The sequence below is a fragment of the Macaca thibetana genome, chromosome 9 (genome assembly GCF_024542745.1).
Source record: "Macaca thibetana thibetana isolate TM-01 chromosome 9, ASM2454274v1, whole genome shotgun sequence".
Lineage (NCBI taxonomy): Eukaryota > Metazoa > Chordata > Mammalia > Primates > Cercopithecidae > Macaca > Macaca thibetana.
In genome coordinates, this window is record NC_065586.1 from 87,529,571 (window position 1) to 87,547,354 (window position 17,784).

The window sequence follows — 17,784 nt, forward strand, 5'->3', positions numbered from 1 at the left end:
TCAGGGCCCAAACCCCTGTGAATGTTTCACTTTGACCAAGGTCTGCAAAATAGTGGGCAGCTTACAAAATGATGCAGTTTGGACTAACAGCAAAGACCCTGGGACAGGGGCATGCTTGGAATTTCCAAAGACAGCAAGGTGAGTAAGTCACTGAGTTAGCCAAAGAGGATGGGAAATAAACTCAGAGATACGGAAGGTCACTGGGGAATTTTGAGCATTTTTTAAAATGTGGCACCATAGTTGCCATATGGAAAGTAGACTGTGAGGGATATTTAGAGGCAAATAAAGAGATCAGGCAGACCCTACTGTAGTGGCCAGAAGAGAGGCCGCAAGCTGAATGAACCAGTCAGGTGGACAACCAACAATCCAGGTTTAATGGCTTGTTTGATGTCAAAGAAAAACGATTCATCTCCAAATCAGGGGTAACAAACCAATTTGGGAAACAAAGCCCAACTGATTAGTTAAAAGCAAAGTTCAGCAGCAATTTCTGTAGAAATCACTTTTCCCTAAGCTTCCAGGAAAAGCTGACTTTCTAAGCAATATTCTCCTCTCCCACATTACCTGAAATCTTTTTCACTACCTTAAAATCAATTTCTCATATTCACAAGACATATCAGACAAAGCACTTATATTTATATCTCAGTAATACAACTTATATCTCAATAATAAAAACAACCTAATTTTTTAATTAGACAAAAGGTTTTGAATGAACATTTCACAAAGATATACAAGTGACTGATAAGCACATAAAAAAGCATTCAACATTAAGTCAACAGAGAAATGCAAAATAAAATCACAACGGGATACTACGAGACACCCATTAGAATGGCTAAAAGTAAAAAGACCAAAAATACCAAATGTTGATGAAGATAGGGAGCTACTGGAAGTCTCTTATCTTGTTGGGACTACAAAATGGCACAATAACTTTGGGAAATAGTCTGGCAGTTTCATTTAAAATTGAATATAGCCCCTACCTTATGATTCAGCAATTTCACTCCTAAATGTTTACCAAAGAAAAACGAAAGCCTGTGCCCACAAAAATAAAATAATGCACATATAGCCTTATTCAAAATGTTCCAAAACTGGAAGCAGACTAAGTATTGTCAATAGGAAAATGGATAAACAACCTATAGTATACTTACACAACAGAAGACTATCCAGCAATTAAAAAAAATCACTAATGATACACAAAATAACATAGATGAATCTCAAAAACATTATGCTAAATTAACAAAGCCTTACATTTAGAAGCACATATTGTATCATTCCATTTGTTTTAAGTCCTAGAACAGCCAAAAATAATTTATGTATCTCTTTAAAAAGTCAACAGTGGTAAGTTACCTCTGGGTAGAGGGGCAGTTGGACAGGGATTAATTGGGAAGGAAGAAGAGAGAAGTTCTCATAATGTTTCATAATGTTCTATGTCTTGACAGAAATTTAGATTACACTGATGTATGTTTGTTAAAATTCCTCCAAAGCCTGGCATGGTGCCAAATAGTCCCAGCTACTTGGGAGGCTGAGGCAGGAGGATCTCCTTGAGCCTAGGAGTCAGAGTCCAGCCTGACCAATATAGTGAGATCACATCTCTAACAACAACAAAAATTCCTCCAATGGCACATTTAGTATTTGTGCATTTCACTATATGACAATTAACTCAAAAATTTAAAAGAACCATAAACAAAGACTGAACTCATGTTAATGATACTCATACTGAAGCATTTGGGATGAGGTATACAGATAGTTGCAATTTACTTTGAAATTCTGCAAAGTAAAAAAAACGTGGATTGATGGAGAGATAGGTGGATGGATATGTGATAAAGTAAATGTGGGGACATGTTAATTGTAGAATTTAGGTGGTGTATAAATTCTTTTAACTATTCTGTATGTTTGAAATTTTTCGTATTAAAATATTGAAAAGGAAAATGTCAATTTCTCCTATTTCAGTTTAGTTCTCCAAGGGCAGTAATTTCAAGTTGAATGATGAAGAATTATATTTTAAAAAACAAGCAGAAATTGATTCTCCTTAGCATAATGTTAGTATTCAATATATTTTGATTCATTAGTTAATTAATTTTTTGAGTACAGGGGACTTTATTGATAGTATATGACAAAGTGGGCTTCCTAGGCCCCTCCCTCTTCAGGGGGTTCTGTGTGGAAATTGTGGGGAGGGGAGATTTTCGGTGTGGTGGGGAACTGAGTGTGGCAGGGACTCCCTAGCAGCTGCGGGCCTCTCTCTTCCTCTCGTGCTCTCACTGCAGCTGGTGGTCAGGGGTCTTACTCCTTGGAGGTTTTGTGGGCTATGAGGTCCACCACCCTGCTGCGGTAGCCAAATTCATTGTCATACCAGGAAATGAGCTTGACAAAGTGATTGTTGAGGGCAATGCCAGCCCCAGCATTGAAGGCAGATGAGTGGGTGTTGCTGTTAAAGTCAGAGGAGACAACCTGGTGCTCGTGTAGCCCAGGATGCCCTTGAGGGGGCCTGCAATTCCTGCTTTACCACCTTCTTGATGTCATCATATTTGGCAGGTCTCTCCAGATGGCAAGTCAAGTCCATGACCAACACGTTGGTAGTGGGGACATGGAAGGCCATGCCAATGAGCTTCCCATTCAGCTCAGGGGTAACCTTACCCATAGCCTTGGCACCACTAGTAGATGCAGGGATGATGTCCTGGAGAGCCCCGTGGCCATTGTGCCACAGTTTCCCAGAGGGACCATCCAGGGTAGGGTGGCTGTGATTGCATGGACTGTAGTTATAAGTTCTTCCATGCCAAAGTTGTCATGGATGACCTTGGCCAGGGGGGCTAAGCAGTTGGTGGTACAGGAGGCATTGCTGATGATCTTGAGGCTGTTTTTGTACTACTCATGATTCATGCCTATCATGAAAAAGGGGGGTCAGCAGAAAGGGCAAGGATGATGGCCCTTTTGGCTCCCTCTTCTAAGACATCTCCAGCCTTCTCATGGTATTGAAGATGCCGGTGGACTACACAACATAATCAGCACCAGCATCATCCCATTTGATTTTGGTGGGACCTCGCTCTTAGAAGATGGTAATGGGATTTCCACCGATGACAAACTTCCTGCTCTCAGCTTTAATGGTGCCATGGAACTTGCCATGGGTGGAATCATACTGGACCATGTGGATCATGTAGTTGAAGTCAACAAAGGGGTCATTGATGGTGACAGCATCCACTTTGCCAAAGTTAAAAGCAGCCCTGATGACCAGACACCCAACATGGCCAAATCCATTTACTCTGGCCTTCACCTTCACCATGGTGTCTCAGGGATACAGCTGGTGCTGCATGAGAAGATGCAGCTGTCTGTCTAACAGGAGGAGCAGAGAGTAATTGTATACATTTTCTACATGCCTTTCTTACTAATATATGGCAAGTGTCTTTCCTTTTCGTTAAGTATTCTTCTAAAACACCATTTTTAATAATAGAAAATTTGGGGATCTATTGCTCTCATTCTCACCTACATTGGGTTTTACCTTTTCTTTTAAATCTTTGCCAATTTATGGAGTAAAAAAGATATCTCCCCTTTATATTTTTGATTGCTAGTGAGGTTCTTCATGTTAATTGGTCTTTCATCTTTTCTATGAAAGTGCTTTTATTGGTGTATAAACACCCTTTATATATTAGGGTTGTTAGCATTTTTGTCATGTTTACAAATGTGTTACAAATGCATACACAAACAATATATTTGTTCCAGATTTTTAATTTTAATAGACTTTTTTTCATCATGATGCACTTAGATATCTTGAATTCATTCTTCCTAACTAAAATTTTCTGTCATTTGACCAACATCTCCCCAATCCCCCTTCCTTTGCCTCTACCATTTTACTCTCTGCTTCTATGAAGTCACCTTTTTCACACTCCACTGTAAGTGAGGACATGTAATATTTGTCTTTCTATGCCTGCTTATTTCACTTAACATAATGTCCTCCAGGTTCATCCAGTTGTCACAAAAAATAACAGGATTTCCTTTTTTCAAAGGCTAATGGTATTCCATTGTTTATATGTGCTACATTTTCTTTGTCCATTAATCTATTGAAGGACACTTAAGTTGATTCCATATCCTGGCTATTGTGAATAGTACTGCAATGAACACAGGAGTGCAGATATCTCTTCACCACACTTATTTCATATTCCTTGGATATGTACCTAGTAGTGGGATTGCTGAATCACATGGTAGTTCTATTTTTAACTTTTTTAGGAACCTCCATACTGTTTTCCATAATAGTTGTGCCAATTTACATTCCCACAAACAAATTACAATTTTTATTCACAATACTTTAATATAAAATTTTGTTTCTTATTTATTGTTTGCTTTCTTACCATGCCACCTTCAAAGAGACCTGGAGACATTGCCGGGGGTTGGAAACTGACTTAATAAAGAGGCTTGAGAAAGGAAAGAAAGAAAACGTATTAAGGCAAATATTGCAAGGAGTAGACAGATCTAGTTTTAATTCCATTTTAGCCACTAACTACTAATTGGTCAAGTGATTAAATCTCTCAAAACCAGTTTCCTTTTTGGGGATTGGGGATAATAATAGTTTCCCTGAAGGGTTGTTGTGAGGACCACAGAAAACAAATGTAAAGTACTTCCCTGGGAATGTTTATGCACTGTTGGTGGGAATGTAAATTAGCTCAGCCCCTGTAGAAAGCAGTTTGGAGATTTCTCAAAGAACTAAAAGTAGAATTACCATTTGACTCAGCAATCCCATTGCTAGGTATATGCCCAAAAGAAAATAAATTGCTCTACCAAAAAGACACCTATATTCATTTGTTTTTCACAGCACTAGTCACGATAGCAAGATATGGAATCAACCTAGGTAACCATCAACAGTGAATTGGATAAAGAAAATGTGTTACATACACACCACGGAATACTACAAACCATAAACCATTCACAGCCCCAGCACTGAAGGCAAAAGAGTGGGTGTCCATCGTAGCTGTGAATACTACACAACCATAATAGCTGGAGGCCATTATCCTATGTGAATTTTTTTGTTTGCTTTTTGAGACAGAGTTTCACTCTTATTGCCCAGGCTGGAGTGGGCACTGCAACCTCTCCTTCCCGGATTCAAACGATTCTCCTGCCTCAGCCTCCCAAGTAGCTGGGATTACAGGCATCTGCCAACACACCTAGCTAATTTTTGTATTTTTAATAGAGACAGGTTTCACCATGTTGGCCGGCCTGGTCTTGAACTCCTGACCTCAAGTGATCTGCCTGCCTCTGCCTCCCAAAGTGCTGGGATTATAGATAAGCGTGAGCCACTGCACCCGGCCTATCCTAAGTGAATTAACACAGGAACAGAAAACCAAATATGAATGTTCCCACCGATAAGCAGGAGCTAAAGATTGGAGCTACAGAGACATAAAGATGGAAACAATAGACACTAGGAACTCCAAAAGTGGGAGAGGGAGGGAGGAAGTTGGAGAAGGACTGAAACACTTCTTATTCGGTACTATGTTCACGATATGGGTGATGGGATCGGAAGCCCAAACCTCAGCATCATGCAATATACCCTTATAACTAACCCATACATGTAACCCCCTAAATTTAAAATTAAAACAAATTTTAAGTACCTCCCTTGAGAGACAGTAAGTTGTAACTGTATGTAACTAAATGAAAAGGTATTCTAAAACATGTGTCCCAAATGTTAAAGGTGCATGTGAATCACCTGAGGATCTTGTTAAATGCAGTTTCTCATTCGGGACAACTGAAGCAGCGCCTGAGCTGCTTCATTTCTAACAAGCTCCCAGATGATGCTGATGCTGATTGAAGATTCTAGAGTCTTCTGACAATGAGAATCCTTGACAGGAAATATTTAAGAACCAATTTAACAACTGATGTCTGTTTTCAGAAGAGTTGTGACTCCTGGTACTACGTGGAATTTGCAAGATGGAAGATATGGCTAGCCCTTAGAGGATGCAATTTGAATCTAAAATTATCTTAACAAGGTCAGTGTTTCACCAGACGAAATTTCATTAGAGTCATGTTGCTATACAGGAAAGCCAAACATCTGATGAATAAGAAATTGTGCATAAACACTAAAGAATAGGATCCAGGAGCAGTAGCATACCTGTAGCCCCAGCTACCTGGAAGACTGAGGTGACAGCATCACTTGAGCCCAGGAGTTCCAGTCTAGCCTGGGTGACAGAGCGAGACCTCACCTCTAAAAATAAAGATAAAAATAAATTTTTGAGACAGCGTCTCTCTTCGTCATCCAGGCTACAGTGCAGTGGCATGAACCCAGCTAACTGCAGCCTCAAACTCCTGGGCTCAAATGATCCCCCCACCTCAACCTCCTGAGTAGCTGGGATCGCAAACGGGCACCACCACATCCGGCTATTTTTATTATTATTATTTGTAGAGACAGGGTCTTGCCATGTTGCCCAGGCTGGTCTCAAATTCCCGGGCTCAAGCAATCCTCCTACCTCCGCCTCCCAAAGTGCTAGGATTATAGGCCTGAAAAGATCTAATGGTCACAGTCCTTCCAATGACTTCCTACCCAAAGGCCTACCCAAAACACTCATCCAAAGAAAACACCCCCATATGAAAAAATTGAGGTGTTTAGAGGAAACTAAATTGCAGTATTCTGCGTGCATCTTTCCCCTATAGCACGTTTCCCAGCTTCAGCCAATCAGAAGCTCCCAGCCTCAGCCAATCAGAAGCATCACTTGGGTTACCTGCTACCACCCCTAGAGCTTGGGAGAGTTTGTGGAAGGATAGGGGAGAAACCCAAGCATCTATGTTTCTAAACAGAAATGGTTTGGGAAACCTGCCTCACTATGTTTGTTCATCTCCTTTTTTTTTTTTTTTTTTTTTTTTTCAGTTTAGAATTCATAGCAGAGGGGAGCTGTACATAGTGGACAGAGGTTCTATTGTGAGGAAAACTGACATTCATCCGTGATACTAGGTAGCTGTGTAATCTTGAGCAAGTTACTCATCCTTCCTGAGTGTGAGTTTTCTCATGTGTAAAACAAGAGTAAAAAAAGCTTCTACATAAGGTCATTATAGAGATTACCTAAAGTCATGGATTTCACTGCCATTTGTAAACTGAATACGAGTGTGATTGCCATAAATGCATTTACTATGTCAAATCTTCACTGAACAAAGCTGTTGAGAGGTCCTTAGGGATTTGTTAATGTGAGATTTTATCCACTTAGCAAGGCGGAGCTGGTAAACTAAAGGTCAAGTTGACATAAAACCTGGATATAAGCCCAACTTTGCTTTTATTGTTTGAGCCCCCCTGGGAGAAAGATGGCAACCTTCCGGTTCTCCACTATCTCATCTGTAAAACAGTGATGATGATAACTCCTTGCTCCCCGCTTAGAGTGGTTGCGAGGCTTTGTAAATGATGCTAAATGAAGGTGGTTTGTAGACTCTAAAATGCTGTACACATTGTTGATGCCTGTCACGAAAGAGCTGGAAAGGCCAAGGCATCAGTTTTCAGATCCACTAACATCCCATCCCTGCCCCACCCATCCTACCTAATCCCCGTCCCAAAGGGCAAGAAGGCTTGCTAGCAGGAGTGCCGGGGACGCAGCACTTTCCATCAGCAGCTCAAGAAACTCAAGAGCACTAAGAGTTTCTGGGGCAAAGATCAGTCCCCCATGGTGGGCTTGAGGGGCAGCTGGTCAGCAAGCAGGGATGTGGGCCATTGTCTGTGCCTGTCGTCTGTCTTCCCAAGTGTTCAGTGACGGATGGTGCCAGATATTTCCCCTGCTGCTGCTGCTGGCTGAACCTGTCATGACACATCCAATTTCAAGAGCGGAGTTACAGAATCTGTGCCTTGGAAGAAGAACAAAGTTTGAATATCCGTGGAGTTGAGGACAGACTTAAGAGATTAGGAAAGGGTAAGGCCCTGTAGCGGGAAACTGCTCACCGTGACTAAAAGTGAAAGTGAATACAGCTTAGAGAAGGTGCCACTCAGAGATAGGAATCAGGATGGGGAGTGGAGAGATGAGGAACAGAGGCTGCAAGCAGATGGGAAGATGGGGTGGCCACCAGAGCTAACAAGTAGAGCATGGACAGATTGGCTGCTCACAGCCATGGCTGCTTCCAGGGTGGAATTCCAGGAAACCCAGGAGTGGGACTCAGCAGTGAGGTTTGGGTGAAGTGGGCTAAGGAGACTCAAACCCCAAAACACAGCCTCCATTGCCTCTATTTTTTAGATTTTTTTCAAAACTATTTTTCTTACCAAATTTTACTGACTTAGAAACCAGCAAGAAATGTAATATCACATTTATTTACAGCCTAGAAGTAACAATTCCTGCATACACTGTCCTCTCATGGTATATCTCCTCAGAATATGCAGCATTCAACAGGATGACCCTTTAACTTCAAAATAAACTGAATATGCATTATGGGGGGTGAAGATACATGTGGCAAGAAAACTATAGCTTTAAACTAATGGTTCTCAAACTAATTTAAATCAAATCATTTGGAGGGCTTGTTAAAACACCCAGGACTGGCTCAATCATAACTCACTGCAGCCTTGACCTCCTGTGCTCAAGCGATCCTCCTACCTTAGCCTCCTGAGTAGCTGGGACTACAGGCATGTGCCACCACATCCAGCCACCTTTTTTTTTTTTTTTGAGATTTTTCTTAAATTTCTGTAAAGATGGCATCTCACTTTGTCACCCAGGCTGATCTCAAACTCCCGGCTTCAAGGGATCCCCTCCCTCCTCAGCCTTCCAAAGTGCTAGTATTACAGGCATGAGCCACAGGGCCCCACCACAGTTTCTGATCCATTAGGTCTGGGGTAGGGCCTGAGAACTTGCATTTCTAACAAGCTCCCTAGTGATACTGATGCTGCCACTAGAACCACTGTGCTGGATAATTAAGGATCCTTGACAGGAAGAGAAATAAAAATACGCAGACTAGATTGGCAAATATATTTCCTTAACATTCCAATTTTCTAAGTTAAAATTCAGACATGTCACCCCTCCCCAGGAGATCACTTGCGATATTAGCCAGTTTCTCACTATGTGGAAAATATTCTAGAAATGCTAAAAGTAATCCTAAAATGGAATCTTAGAATGGTTCCTTGAACTAGAGCCGTAGCATGAGGTGGAGTCCACTCAGATGCTCTTGGGTGTGGTGACATTGAGATATCTCCCCTGTGGGGACAAGCCTATTGAAGGGCAAGGAACACAGAACCATCTCCCTCAGACAGCACTTCCAAGCATGTTACCAAAATCTTGATCTTTGAATCCCATGTCAGAGAATTTGTCATCCATTTAATCAGTCATTCAGAGAGCGATCCCTCTCAGGACTATATAGAACCTGCTTTCTGAGGACACAGGCTCTATTAGACTTAGAACAGTCAGTGTTTTCCAGTAAAAATATAACACAATCAACATATGTAATTTTAAATTAAAAAGTAAAAATACGACAGGGCAATGGCACATGTCTGTAATTCCAGCACTTTGGGAGGCTGAGGTAGGCAGATCGCTTGAATCCAGGAGTTCGAGACCAGCCTGGGCAACACGATGAAACCCCGTCTCCAAAAAAAAAAAAAATACAAAAATTTAGCCAGGCATGGTGTTGCACACCTGTGGTCCTAGTTACATGGTAGGCTGAGGTGGTAGGATGGCTTGAGCCCGAGAGGTGGAGGTTGCAGTGAGTTGAGATCACACCACTGCACTCCAGCCTGGGTGACAGCGAGACCCTGTCTCAAAATAAAATAAAATAAAATAAAAAGTAAAAATAAGCAGGTGAAATTAATTTTAATGATATAATTTATTTAATTCAATATAGACAATATATCACTTCAGCATGTAGGCATGATAAAGCTTAATGAGCTATTTTACACTTTTTTTTTTGAGACAGAGTTTCACTCTTTTTGCCCAGGTTGGAGTGCAATGGCACGATCTCGGCTCACCGCAACCTCCGCCTCCCGGGTTCAAGCAATTCTCCTGCCTCAGCCTCCCGAGTAGCTGGGATTACAGGCATGTGCCACCATCCCGGCTAATTTTGTATTTTTAGTAGAGACGGGGTTTCTCCATGTTGGTCAGGCTGGTCTTGAACTCCCGACCTCAGGTGATCCACCTGCCTCGGCCTCCCAAAGTGCTGGGATTACAAGCGTGAGCCACCACGCCCAGCCTTATTTTACACTTTTTATACTAAGTCTTCAAAATCTAGTGTGTATGTTACACTTACAGCACATCTCAATGCGGACCAGCCACATTTCAAATGCTCTATTGTCACAAGTTGCCAGTGCTATTGCAGTGGACAATATATTGAGGGGTTGTTGGTCAGCAAGCAGGGATGGACCCCTTATAGTATTAGAGTAATTCTTGATGATATTTTCTTGATAAGATCAAATTTATCAGACACCAACTACTTTTAATCATTACTTTTCCCTGTGTCATTAAGGTCCATCAGACTCCCAAAAGTCTCCCCACATTGGCTGCCCCAGAAAGTGGCTCTCTGTGACAGTCTGATAATTGGCCCCTACTGTCCATTCTCTCTCTTTTCCATAGTAATAAAAATTTTAGCTGGACAGCTACCCGGAATAATACATATTCCCTGGCAGCTAGGTGAAGCCGTGGAACTACATGTTGGCCAATGAGATGTAAACAGAAGTTCATGCAGCACCTTCTTAAAGAAATAGCCGGCATCATTCTTTGTCCTATTCAATCTCCTTCCTCCTTCCCATTGGCTGGAATGAAAACCTAATGGCTAGAATTAGAACCACCATATTGGACCATGAGATGACTGGGAAATGGAGGCCACACAGTAGACTAGGTGCCAATTTCTGGGGATTTCATGAAAGAGAGCCTACTTTCTGACTTTATAGTAAAAGGGAAATATATTTCTACCATGTTTAAGTCAATATTGTTTGTCCAATTGTTACAGCTGAACTTTAACCATGTCACATTCCCACCCATTCATCCTGGCTTGTGAACATAGAGCAGAAATCCCCGAGAAAGGAGCTAACAGATGTATTGTGCATTGTCAGCACAAAATAAAACTAATAAGAGCTAATTATTATGGAGCTCACACTCTATCCATAAGTAGCCTTATGTTAAGTACTGTACATATCTCCTTTAATCCTCGCAACAACCTTCCTGTATAAATAAGAAAATTTACAACAGATTAAGTGACCTGTCCAAGATCACATAGCTAGAAAATGTGAAGCCAGGATTTGAATCCAGATCTAGATGACTCCATAAACGAAGTTCTTTGCTAGGTATATTCCCATCGGTAGACTCTGCACCGTACAGCAGGAAGATAGAAGGGGGCACATACCCTATTTTTTTTTAAGTCAGCAGAAGCTCTGAATTTAAACTTGAATTCACATTCTTCTCCTGGCAAGATTCAACCAATCAGTACAAATATGAGAATCAGCTGTGTTCCGAAAGTTTTTTCTTTAAGGGGAATAGGGTCACATGACTTATAGCCAGTTTCCTAAAACTCAACTCCCTTTTGCGATATTTGGCACCTGTTCAGGTGTTCTATTCTTTTTGCCATTTTAGCACTCTAAGGATTAAAAATTGACATACTTAGGGTAAAACGTCATGCTTAATATTGCATTTCTGATAACCATATATTAAATATACTCTATTTTAAGAATCATGGAATCATTTTGTGCCCTGGCTTATGAGCGGGTCACCAACAGAGATACCTTGGAGCTCTGTTACTCATTTCCAACAGTGCCACAAATAAAACTAATAACAGCAAATAACTACTGAGCACTTACTTTAATAGACCTTATTTTAAATACTTGTCTACTTTTAAGCTTACAACCAAAAACAGTGGGTTCCCTGAGAGTGGAGCCTGTGTTGTGTTGGTCACTTCTGCGTCACCATTTCTTATCACCTTACCTGGCAAATAGCAGGTCTGTGATAACGTCTTGTTGAATGAATGAACATGTGTCAGATACTCCTTAGGCCACTTCACATTCTCTCAGCCTCACCTATCCATTGTCCCAGCTGCTACAGAGGCCAATGCTACATTAGGCTCTGAGCAACTTCACATAGGTAAAAAGGGCACGCCTTACCTGCACTTGATGTTTCCTATTTCTTGCTCTGGGGGTTCTCTTTTGACACAGAGGTCTGGGGATGACACCTCCCCTGGCATCTGTGCATGTGCAAAATGAAAGTATGGAGGAGTTAACACCTCATGGGAAAAACCTTTGACCAGTGGGAGACAGCAATCAATGAACAGATTGTTCTTTCTTCTCTCCAATGAACTATTTGGATACACAGTTTATTTGGCTTCTCGGAAGACAGTTGTGATGGTCCCTTGGGATCAAACACTTAGCAGTGACCAACTTGGTAACACACCCTCCTATTGGCTCCCTCCCTCCCTGCCTGCCACTCTTCCTTTGTCCCTTCATCCTGCTCTAATAGAAATAGCACATACATGCTTTATCTCAGGTTTTTCGATCTGGAGAGTTTAGACAACACTAAGAAAGTGAATTTACCTTTGAATACTTTATCTAAAAGTATTATCCAGATGAATCATTAACCACTGGGCCATCTTACTTTAATTGCCAAATTCAAATCAAAAGAAATGATGGTTGCCATCTTCCAGAAACATATAACCCATGACCATGGATGCCAATGGTAGTTATTTCTGTAGGCCCTAGGAGTATGGCCCAAAGGCAGCTGGCCCCATTCTGATTCCTGCAAAGGTCTTATTTCTGCACAAGAAGCACTGCCTCTAAAGGATTCTTTGAGGGCGGGAGGATGCGTTATTGCTGTGTCAGTGTTCATGTCAGTTAACTAGAGGGCAGCAGAGGCTGAGGACCCAGTGGGTACCCATGCTCACCGCCACCAGATGGTTCTTCCAAGGAAATTCTCTTTATATTTGAATATTATCTGCAGAGTCCAGGGCGGGGCTTCTAGGGGATAGGACCTGGGTTGGACTCCCAGGGTTCCTGGTGTAATAAAGCAACCCTTGTACCATTCCTCGTCCCTTTCCACATACATTGGCCAAAGCTGGTGGGTCCCTCCTCAGCAACCCCATGCCACTTTTTACATAGAGTGAGGTGCAAGAAGCCAAGTGCCAGGTAGGGACCAAGTCTGGTCTGTTCATAATTGCAACTCAGCACTCGATACAGCACCAAGTACATGGCAGGTACTCAAGAAATATTTGTGAAATAGATGAACAAATGTATCAGTCAATTGTGCCTTTGCATATAGAATAATAGCAAACATATATCATGCTTACCATGTGTTCTACACATTTTACAAACATTTTATCCTCAAAACAACATTATAAGAGAAGTAAGTACTATTATTCTCCCCCTTTTACAGATGAGAAAAGTTAGGCAAAGAGAAGTTAGTGACTTGCCTAAGGTCACACAGCTTAAAGCCTAGACTGAGTAGCAACAACAAAATTTGTCAAATGAATAAATTCTAGCATTCATAGTTTCTTTAGGATCCCATTATTTTGTCCATTTGTGGTAACTGTGGGGGTTTTTGTTTTTGTTTTTTGTTTGGTTTTGGGTTCTTTTTTTTCCTTTCTTTCTTTCTTTACTGTCTTATGGTGCTGAAGCTGTAGGTTTTAGTTGTTAACCGGCTGGCAATACTAAATTTGCACATCTTTTGGATATGATCTCATTGCACACACTGAAAAAAGGAAATGAGGCTCAGGTGAGAGAAAACCTTAAAATCCTCCAATGTAGTCTCATTACTCTTAGAATAAAACCCAAATGCCTAGCCTTGGCCTGTGTGATGAGGCCTTCCATATTGCCTCTGTCCGCATCTTGTGCCACTGTTCCCCTGGTCCCTAAGGTCTCTGTCATACTAGCCAGCTTTCTGCTCTTCAAACAAGCCAGGCGTGTTCCCCCTCATGGGCTGCACCTGTTGTTCATCTGCCAGGAATACCATGGGTTTCTCTTAGCTGGATATCTTCTCACCATTCAGGCTTCAGCTTAAATATTACTCCTTGGTAAAGCCTTCCCTGAGCCCCAATCTGAAGAACGACTCCCCAGCTCCCACCTCCAACTCCATCTGACCTGTCAATCTCTCTCTATCCTATTAACCTGCTTTGTTCTCTTCATAGTACTTATCACTAACTGAAATAATCATTTTTGTCGGCTTGTTTGTCTCCTTATTTCTTTCCTCTTCCCACTTGAGAATTTAAGATCCGCGAGCTCAATCTGGAATGTTGGCAGCATAGAGAAGACGTGCAGTGCATATGTATCGAATAACAGATGATTCAACAAATTACTAAGCTTTGCCAAGCACTGGCCATCACCAAGTCAGATGAGGAGAGGAGTCTCAGATCTCCATGCACCCCATGTCTCACCGCTGGAACCATGCAGAATAAAATGCCCAGGCTCCTGGAGCTTCTGTGTCAAAACTCACTGATGACACCTGATTGCCCCAAAGACAAGGCCCCCTTGCAAATATGAGAGATTAAATCAGGAAAGCTTTGGGAATGAGGGGGATAACGTGAAATCAAACCAAAGAGAGGGTTTGGTACCACCGTGGATGTTGGAAATCTGTGGAGCCACCTCCAAGTACCTGGAGGGAGAGTTGGTGTGGCCTCTGTGACCATCAGGGAGGGCTTCCTGTTGTTGGTGGTGGTGGTGTATGTTATGCAGCATACGATTTCACATTTTTTTTAGAAATCCCTCCAATTTAAAAACGTAGTTTGGAAGCCACTTCTTTAGAGAATTCCTCCTGATTATATGCAGAGTATAAATGCTAGAGGAGAATTTTTTTGTTTTACTTAGGTCTTTCTCAGTAGTCACAGTAAAAATTTTAAATGTTGTCCTTCCCAGTTAGAAATTTGAAAACTTCAAGACCAAATGCCCTGCCTGCTCTGGCTTGGAGGTCCAGGGAGCTGAACGCATTCATCTGCCCCCTGTCCACCCATCTCTCCTCACCAGGTGGTGGGTAGGCTCATCGTCTGCTCCAGGCAAAACACATTAGAAATGCAGGGTGCTCAAACATGCTACCTTGACATGGGTAATTTTTTTCCCACAGGAAGAGAAACCAGGAATATAATTGCCCTAAAAATAACTCAATCAATGGGCATCCTACGCCCAAACCTCTTCAGGTGCCCACGCTTGCAAGGCATAAAGTAATGGCATGCTTGCCAGCAGCTAATGATGCACACCAGCCCCTCAGAAGGCTTTGCTAAAATGTCTCCTCACAGCCATTGTAACGACTTGGAATGTTTTGCCAAAACTAAATGCCTTCCTTTCATTTGCAGTTCATGTCTTTAAGCTCCCAAGGTGCCAGTGCCCCAGACACTGGGTGAAGAGTGGCAGGGATTTTGCAGGAATGATCCCCAGTAGCACAGACCTAAAAACACAAAGCAGCCACCCACACACCTCTGCGTTGTGACTGCCGCCTCACTGCTGCTGGGCAAGATAATTGGTGGCGCTGGAATGTGGCCAAGATTTGGCAGGATGCAGAGCAGGCATCTAAGTCGGGGTGTTGGTGCCAGCATCAAAGCTCTGACCATGAGGTAAGAGCCAAGGTCACCACGAAGCTCAGTGTGACCTTGGAGGTGAGGACACCCCTGTCTGCACCCTGAGTCCCACTCACTCAGCTTCCATGCCAGTTTTGTGCCACTCTTCCTACATACCGGGCTCTAGCTAGGGCAGCAGCGGGAAGCTGTCAGGTGACACATGAATTCTGTAAGGTATACAGGTGGCGACAGCATACCACCCGCAGGTTGGATGGTGACAGTCACAGCTATATATAGGGAAAGGGATTACCACAGCCCTCTGTGGGTACTGCAAGTACTGGTACATGGGCCCTTTGCATTGTGCCAGGGAACCTGTTAGCAATGTAAAATTTGTTCTGTGCCAATTGGACACACCATCACTTTTAACTATTAGCAGGAGGGAGAACGGAATCTGACATTTAAAGGGAAAGAAAGAGTCACGCCCTGGTGATCAGCTGAATGATTGAATCCAACAACCAGTGTGTCTGCAGCTTTCGTTGGAGGCTCACCCTTCCCACCCTGCCCTTAGTCACTGAATTTTCATCCCGGAAGCCCAGCCACAGCCCTACTCCCAAGGTTGTATGCCACTGGGGGCAGGGAGAGAGCGCTCCCTTGAGTGGGAGGTTTGAAGTGGAACCCCTACCACTCTCAGAAGCAGGGCAGGCATCCCATTTCACAAGGGGGTGCCAAGATACCATCTGGCCCAGGACTCAGCTCACAAAGGGCCTTAAACTTAGAATTTTGAAATTATCAGCAAAAGAACTTACAACCATAGAGATACCCTGACAAGAGTTTAAAAAAAAAAAATGGCATTCAAGACAAAACTCAACAGTGTCAACCAGATGACACTGCTTGGAGTACATTAAAACAATAACAACAATAATAATAACTAATACTTGCATAGTGCAAACTGTTGTAAGAATCTAGGTGCTTCTCTAAGACTTACATTTAACCCTCACAAAAACCCTATGACGAGACACTGCTATGTCTATTTTACAGATTGGAAACTGAGGTACAGAAAGACCACATCATGTGCCCAAGATCACACGGCTAATAAATGCTAGACCAGAATTTGAACTCAGGCTGCCCAGGCTCCAGTGTCCCCATGCTTAATCACTATCCTCTGAAGTAATGGCTTTTAAAAATAAATCCTTGCTAATAGCACAGTTACACTGCAATGTTACTCATTAAAAGCATCTACTTCTTAGCAAGGAAACACTTGATATTTCATCATTTTTTAGTATCTCAGGAGTCTCTAAAAGGCTTTAGGTCAGGCTAGAAACAGCCTCTCTTCTTCTAAGGATTGCTCTTACTCTAGAGAAAAAAATAACACACAGGCCAGGCACGGTGGCTCATGCCTGTAATCCCGGCACTTTGGGAGGTAAAAGCAGAAGGATTGCTTGAGTTAAGGAGTTTGAGACCAGCCTAGGCAACATAGCAAGAACCCATCTCTACCAAAAAAAAAGATAATTAGCATGGCGTGGTGGCACACACTTGTAGTCCCAGCTACTTGAGAGACTGAGGCAGGAGGATAGCTAGAGCCCAAGGTTTGGGGCTGCAGTGAGCTATGATGATGTCACTGCACTCCGGCCTGGGCTACGGAGTGAGATGCTATGTCAAAAAAAAAAAGACGGCGATGGGGTTTTAAAGCATCTCCATCTTCAAGTTTGACTCCTGCTCTGACTCCTTGGATTATGTCTGTTGGGTTGGCATCCTTTTTAAGACCATCAGCAACAGATTCCACTCCCAGTAGGTCGTGGGGCATGCCTGTTCCCATTAGAGCAGCTATAGATCAGAGACAGATGCCAACACGTGCAAGCACAGTAAGGTTGCTGCATCATCTTTAGGGACATTGGATGCCAATCTGGCTCTTTGTTCTTTATCTCTGCATTGCCCCCAAATACTTTAGAAAAAAAATCTGCTTGCATTGTAGGATCTAGTTTATATTTTGGTGATCAAAGAATTCTGCATCTCAAATGGGCCTCCTTTATTTACATGTTTTAGTGTGTGTATTCTTTGAATACTCATCTCTCCTTTGCATCTGACTAACTCCTCATCTCCCTCCAGACTTCACTGCAAATATCACTTCCTCCCAGAAGCCTCCTTGGCACTACCACCATGCTCCAGTCGGAATTAAGGGCTGCTTATGTGGTCCTGTCCTTCTCTGGACTTCGCCTGCCTTTGTCACAACACATTTTAACTGCCATTTTATTTATCTGACTCCTGATGGCAAATTATAAAATTCTGTGATGGTGAATCTCCTTGTTCATCATTGTATTCTCAATCCCCTAATACAGTGTAAGCAACATATTAGGTAGTCAGTAATTATTTGCTAAATTAATTTATTGTTTAATCAATACT

At 42.3% G+C, this 17,784-nt stretch overlaps 1 pseudogene; it reads right to left on the reverse strand.

Moving 5' to 3' along the window:
• Positions 1–2,274: 2,274 nt before the first annotated feature.
• Positions 2,275–3,271, reverse strand: LOC126962338 (glyceraldehyde-3-phosphate dehydrogenase-like; annotated as a pseudogene).
• Positions 3,272–17,784: the final 14,513 nt, after the last annotated feature.